Raw genomic sequence first — 8,295 nt, forward strand, 5'->3', positions numbered from 1 at the left:
CACTATTTGAACTTTGAATAAAGTCATAACCATCCCTGGAAACTACCAACAGTCTTTTCAGTTTCCCTTTTTAAAAAAGAAAAAAATTATTAATTTATTTTTAGAGAGGGAAAGGAGGGAGAAAGAGAGGGAAACATCGATGTGCGAGAGACACTCTAATTGGTTGCCTCTGGCACGCACCCTAACCAGAGAGGGACCTGGCCCATAACCTAGGCGTGTGCCCCACTAGGAATCACACCGATGACCTTTTCCCGTTTGCAGGATGACACCCAACCCACTGAGCCACACCAGTCAGGGCCAGTTTCCCTTTCTAATGAAACCAGTTTGCCTTGGATTTTTCTTTACTTGCACCATAAGGAATCTTTATTAACTATGTATGATGTCAGAGGGATACTAGACATACTGGGGTGGTCACCTCTTAAGTTATATAAATGTCTAATCACTACATTGTACATCTGAAACTAATACAATGTTGTATGTCAACTACAATTGAAATTTTTTTTAAATAAATGGGGAAAACATTTTTTTCATTGACAAAAATAGAAATCTTCTATTCAGCCTCATTGAGGAACTAGGAATAGCCTCTAACTAGTACAGTTGGTTTTGTTTTTTTGGACCCTGAACTGTTCTGTATTATTCTGTGTTTCAGTATTGCCTTTCTCCCAGGTGGTCTGTTCTGAGATTTCTGCTTCTTTGTATTCCTTTTTAATGTGTCCTAGTTTTTGCTTACTCAGCTTTTATATACTGAGACTTTTACTTATTGATTTGCTGGTGGTAGGAAATTATTTTCGTGTTTATTGGTTTTTCACTCCCAGAAGTTCCTATTACTTCATGGCCCTTCCTTCACTCATAAACTCATGAATTCATTTTGAGTTTATATCTCAAATAAGTGATGTTAAAGGGAAAAAAGTTAAATATTCAACTTTTTTGTTTCAAAAGCCTTGGTATGCAAAAATATACATTAGAACAAGTTTTTTGTGCAATGAAGGTGATAAAAATTTTATAAACTTACAAGAAGACATATGCAGGGATATTCATTGTATCACTGTTTGCAACAGCAAAAACTGAAAACATCTGTCAATAGTGGAATAGATAAGAAAATGTGGTATATTCATATGACTGGAATAGTGATTAAAAGAAATTTTTTTAAGGTTTTATTTATTTACTTTCAGAGAACTGGGAGAGGGAAGGAGAAAGAGAGGGAGAGAAACATCAATGTGTGGTTGCCTCTTGCACACACCCTACTGGGGGCTTGGTCCACAACCCAGGCATGTGCCCCAACTGGGAATCGAACCAGCAACTTTTTGGTTCACAGGCCCTCGCTCAATCCACTGCGCCACACCATCCAGGGCTAGAAGGAATGTTCTTTTAGGAATAGTATAATAGACATTTCTAACTTCTTTCCACATCTGTCACTTTTTTGATAAAGGATAAATACTCCCTTTCTTAAACTCCATTCCATCTAGGCCATGGGACAATGATTAATGAGATATGAATGGAAGTTTGTTGGGGGATTCTGGAGATAAATGCACCTGGCATGCCTTTTCTTCCAGCATACAACCATTAAGGAAATCCAGATATTCTGGTCCTCACATTACTGAGCCATGGGAAAAAAGCCCACACCTACTTAACTCCAGAGTATTTGTTGTGAGAGAAAAAATATCTTGTTTTGTTTAAGTCACTCTTGGTTGATGTTACAGTATTCTCAGCCAGAAGCATACACTGTATCCATGTGGATACATCTCAAAAATAATGTTACACTATATTAAATGAATAATGTTAAATGAAAACAAATTGATATTGCCATAGCATATTGTTTACACAAATTTTAAACACACTCAAGGCAATACTTTATATTGCTAAAGTGATATAATTTGGATAATATATAGTTAAATAAAATAATTTAATGTGTCTAAAATATAAAATACGTACTGGAAAAATACAAATATAATATTATGGTAGAGATTGTCTTTGGGTAGAAGAGATGGGTAATGGGACTCGGGTGTGAAGTGACAGGTAGAGATGTCAAAGTTATGAGATGTTTTATTTCCTTTAATTAAAATAGGTTAAAGAGCATGATAAAAATGTTAATAACCTTTAATCCTTGGTAGTGAGGGTATAGGTGTTCATTTTATTATTTTCTATATTTCTCTATTTAAAAACAAATATTTTTTTCAAAGAGATAAAGCAAATGATTACAAAGCCTGTGTATAAGAAGAACTAAAGGAGAAACTAAAGAACTTAGATACTGACTGGCGTGTGCCTGGTCCTTTCTGCAAGCTAAGACAGGGAGGAATCTATTGGATTCCACCAGATGGACTGAGAATAATTTTCTTAGGAAGGCAGTTACCAGCCTCTAAGTCTTACATCCACTTTGCCCAGCATGGTGAGGCATCAGGAGAGCAGAAATGGTTGCTTTGGGGATTTGGAAAGATGCATCCAAGGAGCCTCACTGTCCCAACAGGACCCAGAGTGCCATGAGGAGCCACAGAAAAAGCAGTCTCAGCAGATGCCAGACCACATGAGTGATGACTTACACCCATTTGCCCCTTTCACTGCTCAAGTTAAATAAAGCTCCATATATGGGAGACCCTGAAAGGGATCAGCCCATTAGAATTATCTAAAAGAGCACTCGATGTATAAAAACAACATTTTCATTAACTTGGCGAAGTGGGGTATCAAACATAAACTTAATTATAGAAAGTAAATTTACATTGCTTTCAGACCTAGTTTGTGTACTCACAATATTTGGATGTCTTTATTCTCTCCAGGACATTTTTTCTTTTTCTTTTTGCAAAATATTAGGTAAGGTTATATTGTGTACTATATAGGTTATTGGTTTTCTCAGGAGGGGAGGAGGGAATGCCATCTGAAGCATCCTCTACTCTTATGTTTGCATTTCTTTTAATAGATATAAGTGCTTTCTTTTGATCCAATTAGAAAGAAATTTTTAAAACCCTTTATGAGAATCACTATCTGAAAATAGAAGGCCAACAAATTGTCTATCACTTTGATAAATTCACGATAGTGTTTTTCTTGCTTTGAGGGGAGAGCACACACATACAAGAGAAAGAGAGAAGCTAGGCACCATCTCCTGCTCAGATAGCCTTTCCTTCTGTCAGGCACAGGTTGTGAGAAACACACTAGAGACATATGATATGGACACAACACAAAGTCTATTGTGGGGAAGTCCCCCGTGGAGCGGCAGGCTTGGGTCAGGCACAGCTGGGCATTCTACAAATAGTGCTCCAGGAAAACCCCTGCACCCAAGCTGCTCTCTGCATTCACAGGCAAATGGGAAGAAGTGGGGAACACTAATCAACCAGAATTTTTTAGTTTGAAGAATGGCCATGAATACAAGAGAGGCATTCTGTGGGATGGTTGTATAAAGGAGTTCAAACACCAGTGCTAGTATCTGCTGGTGGTAACCCTTCCTGCTCAACCAGCTCTTTGCTAGGCTACTCAACAGGGAATCTGCTTTAGTAATCCAGCAGATAAAGAAAGAGTTGTCTCCCCTCACTTGCAAATCTGGGGTTTAAATTGAAGGCAATGATTAGAAGAGAATTAGTCATTCATAGAATGAGAAAGCATTGAAAATCGATTGGCAATGATTGGTATAGTAGGGATTGGGTCAGGAAGAAAAAATGCGCCACTGGGAGGACCACAGCAGATCCATAAAAGGGCTTATCTCTGTGATAAAATCCCTGGTATTCTAGAAATGTTTGCTTGCCAATCTCTTTTTTTGAAGCTGGGGCTTCCCAGGTGAACCCTTGAGCTAGGCACCAGTATCCTAAGTGTGGCTAAAGGCATCTATCTGCCTCTTGTGGACCGGCCCCAGAGCAACTCAGCTTATGTTCTACTGGCCAGATTTTATTCACATGGCCACACCTAACTTATAGAACATGGGGAAATAAATACTTTTTGAAATGGGCCATTGATAAAAACTCTGTGAAAATCTAGGCCAAACACCTCACAACAATATAAGTAAAAAACGGTTTGTTATACAAATATAGTACAGGGGTGTGTCACGGAACCAGAGGGTGGGGCTGACAAACAGGGACTTGTCAGCCACCAAGGCAATTGTTCTCTTCATCTTCGTAGGAGCACAAAGGGCCTCTGCCTTTATCAGCAGACCAGCCCTCCGCTTACTCATCAGCACACATTCACTCAGCAAATATTTACTGAGTGCTTATCATGCCCAAGGATGGTTCCAGGAACTGGGGATAGAGACGGGAATTAAACAGATAAAAACACGAATCCCAAAAATGTTCATCTGAGCCCTTCCAGTCTATATGTCCCTTGAATTCTAATGACCCATAATTTTCAGATTTCCTATTTCTATTTCTCAATTCCAATTCTTCTACAGGATTAATGGCAGCCTTAACACTCCAAAGAAAATTGGGTTCAGGTTGGAATTGTTCAGCAGAAGGACACCACTGAGCCTCAGGTGCAGTGGAAGGGGGCTCTGGAGCCTGGCCAGACTTCTTTTCCCACGCCTGTGTCCCAGCACGCTCAGCTGTGCAGAGAGGGTTGTTTCTGAGGTTTTAGGTTGAGGTCTGGCAGCTGGGAGTCGTCCCAGTGGGGCGTGGTAAGATGGCTAGCCTTCATGCAACACATAAAAGCAAGAGAATAAAGGTATCTGCTGGGTAACTCATGTAGAAAACAAAACAGACAGTGCAAATAAAGCACCAAGCTGAAGGGAGCAGGCTGAGAGACAAAAACAGGTACAAGGAAACAAGACAACAGGTGGAAACAAGATGAGTAAGCGAGTTTGGAAGGTATAATATTCAAGATTAAATCCAGAGGAAGGGCAAACAGCAGGACTGGTTGATCCAGTGATTCAGTGATGTCATGAGACCCATGTCTTTCTTCATCTAGAGATAAAGGATACCTGCCTGTAGCAATGAACATTGCATGTTTCCCCTCAATGGTGGGAAAAACGACTTTCCATAGCTCTTTGTCAAATAAAGAATTTTCCTAGAAACCTTCAGCAAACCTCTCTTAGTGCTTACCAGAACTAGGTCACCCGAGATTACTTGCAGACTAGCGGTTCTCAACCATAGGCAATCCACCCCCCACCCCCAGGAGACGTCCGGCAATATCTGGAGACATTTTTGGTTGGCACAGTGTCGGAGGGGGTTGCTACTGGCATCTGGTGGGTAGAGGTCAGGGATGCCACTAAACGTCCTACAGTGCAGAAGACAGCCTCCACAACAAAGGATTATGCAGCCCAAACAGTCAAGAGGGTGGAAACTGGGAAACCGTTTTAGAGCAATCAATCCCCCTCCTCCAACGTACCCTGGCTCGTTGCGGGAGAGGCGAACACCAGAAACACTGACAACGAGTGGTCAGGGAGGCAGAAGGTGGAACAATGTCCTGTTCAAAAGCCAAAGGAGGAGAATTTTCAGAAGTCAAACATGGTCAGTAGTGTCAAATGCTGTAGAGAAGTCAAGTGATGTTATGACTGAAAATCATCCTTCGGGCTGCATTTCTGCACCAGGTGCTGCTGATGCTGCCAGTCCACTTATCACATTCTGAGAAGCACTGATTTAGCATTTAAATTGAGAAAATCACCTTTGAAGAGAGACAGCTTCACTACTGAGAAAATAAGGAAAAGGCAAAGATTGACAGGGTAGCACATAAGTTTATAGGTTTGGGGTCAAGTAGAATGAGGAAGAATTTCCTGCCCCCTGGCCTATAGTCTCTCTGTGAAGTAGGAGTGAAATCGTCAGCTGAGCGGAAGGGAAGAAATGATGGAATAAGGAACTACAAAATTAGACAAAAGCTTATTGCCCTTCATGACACCATAAAAATTCAATTTGTGTTATTATTTATTGAAGGAACATGTTGCTATTAATATATCCAGAGCAGTTGACCAGGAAGTTATATGGTGCCATGGAAGAATTAAGCTTTCCTTTGGCTGTTAACTAGAAACACCTGCTTTGGAAATTGCCAAGCCTGAATCTTGTTGACTGCGTGCTTTGATGTAGAGACTTAGGGATGCAATTGGTTTTAAGAGGCAGAATGACATAGTAGAATTTATAAGGGAGTGGACCCAAGAAGGAAAGAATTTGGTTTCTAATCCTCCCTCACCACAAACCACTGAAAATTTGGGCAAGTGAGTTAAATTCTCTTACCTTTAATTTCTACACATAAAATGGGGACAATAGAGTTGTTAGAATTAAATGAGATAACGTAGTAAGCACTTAGTACAGTGGTGACATAGTAAGTGCTTCATTTGTGAGAGTATTGGATTAAATAGATTCTAAAGCCACACCCTTTCATTCATACTTCTAGATGATCATTCATGTGAGTGCAAAAACATACATATATTGTTATTACTGTAATTACTAACATTTATCGAACCATTTTTTGTGTGCCAGACATTATGTTAAGTACTTCATATATATATACACACACAGGGGTGGGGAGGAAGGGGAGACCCAAAAGACCAGAATTTATTTATTAAAAATTGCATATTTAGCCCTGGCTGGTGTGGCTCAGTGGATTGAGTGCTGGCTTGCGAACTCAAGGGTCGCTGGCTCAATTCCCAGTCAGGGCACATGCCTGGGTTGCAGGCCAGGTCCCCAGTGGGGGCCACATGAGAGGCAACCACACACTGATGTTTCTCTCCCTCTTTTTCTCCCTCCCTTCCCCTCTTTAAAAATAAATAAATTAATTAATTAAAAATTATTTTAAAAATTGTGTATTTATTCTTACATGTTTAAACTTCATTCATCTTCAAAGTACTGATACTCTTCACCTGATGCAATACACCTACCGACATGTTTCTCCACTGCTCAAAACAGTTTTTGAACTCTTCAGTTTTGATGCCTTTTAGCGCTTCCACCATTTTTTGTTTCACCTCTTCCACATCAGCAAAACATTTCCCTTTGAGGACTTTTTTCATCTGGGGAAACAAAAAGTTGTTCAGGGTGAGATCACATGAATAGGGAAGGTGACGCATGGGGGCGATGCCATTTTTTGGTCAAAAACTGCTGAACACTCAGTATGGGCAGGTGTACTCATAAACAACCCATCATGAAATGGGCAAATGTGTTGAAAGAGTCTCCAAAAAATTCACTGAAGCCAAACACAACCTCTCACAATGCCAGCTGGTACACTGATACAGAGGGGTTCCTAGAACGCTCACCAAATGAGGGCAGCCTGTACTACAAGGGGCCTGCCCTCCAGAAGATAATTCCAGGGTTTTTTGGGGTCCCTCCTTGTTAGGAACCACCCTGCCTGGTTTCAGAAGCTGTAAACCCCCATAGGTAAGGCTGAGTAGCCACCTCTGCCCCCATTCACCTCACCCTGCTTGGCCCCAGGTGGATGACTGGTTAGCCAATGACGGATAAGATTCCTCAAGGGAGACGTGACCTAAGACAGGCATGGTCACGAAGGGGCCCTCAGGGAAGGACTTGGGGAGCTACAGAAGAAGGAAGTGATGGACCCTTGCCCTTCGGCTTTGACATAGCCTGAGTCCTCATTCTGTTTACAGGAAGTCTCCTAATCTCTTGGCTGCCTTACTTCCCCTGCCTGACTTAAACCTGAAACAATTCTGGAGGTGGGTGCGGCCCTGTGCTGGAAAGGGCAGGTTCCTGGGGCAATCAGGCCAAGAAAGAATACATAAAATCCTGTGAAACCTGCTTTTTTAAGAATGCCCTCAGTTTTCAGATAAGGGTCCAAACATGAAATGAGTTTGTTTCCCAAACTCTTATGCCCTTTAGCTAACTGACCCTGACTCAGAATAAACCCTCCAGTTCTTTGTATGTTATCTATTTTTTGATCATTACTGCCTGACAATGATGAATGAAAACCTTCCTTGAGGTAATGCTCCCAGAAAACCAATAAAAACTTGTCCAGGCAAGGGTCGGGGCACTCTGTCACTCAGAGAGTGGCCGTGCTGTCCCTTTTTCTCCACAGGACTTCTGCACTCTCTGTGAATTTGTTTGTGACATCCACAACACCGGGGACACTGTTGGTCAAAGTCCACATCACCTCCTTGTATGAATTCAGTTGATTCTACAATAGCTCCATGACATAAGTTCTATTACTATCTCCATTTTACAGATGAGGAAACTGGCACTTAAAGAAAATAATTTGCTCAAGGTCACACAAAATATAAGTGGTAGACCTTGATCCCACACAGTCTAACTGCAGGGCTATATTCTCAACCATCTCACAGTATATAGGGCTCTATAATGTGAATTTACTTCAGATTATGTGCCAAATGAGTGGATCAGGTGAGGAAACTATGATTTGGCATTCATGAATTTTATGATTCCAGAATTT

Source organism: Phyllostomus hastatus, unplaced genomic scaffold (genome assembly GCF_019186645.2).
Source record: "Phyllostomus hastatus isolate PE091 unplaced genomic scaffold, TTU_PhHast_1.1 phas_contig_210, whole genome shotgun sequence".
NCBI classification, from domain to species: domain Eukaryota; kingdom Metazoa; phylum Chordata; class Mammalia; order Chiroptera; family Phyllostomidae; genus Phyllostomus; species Phyllostomus hastatus.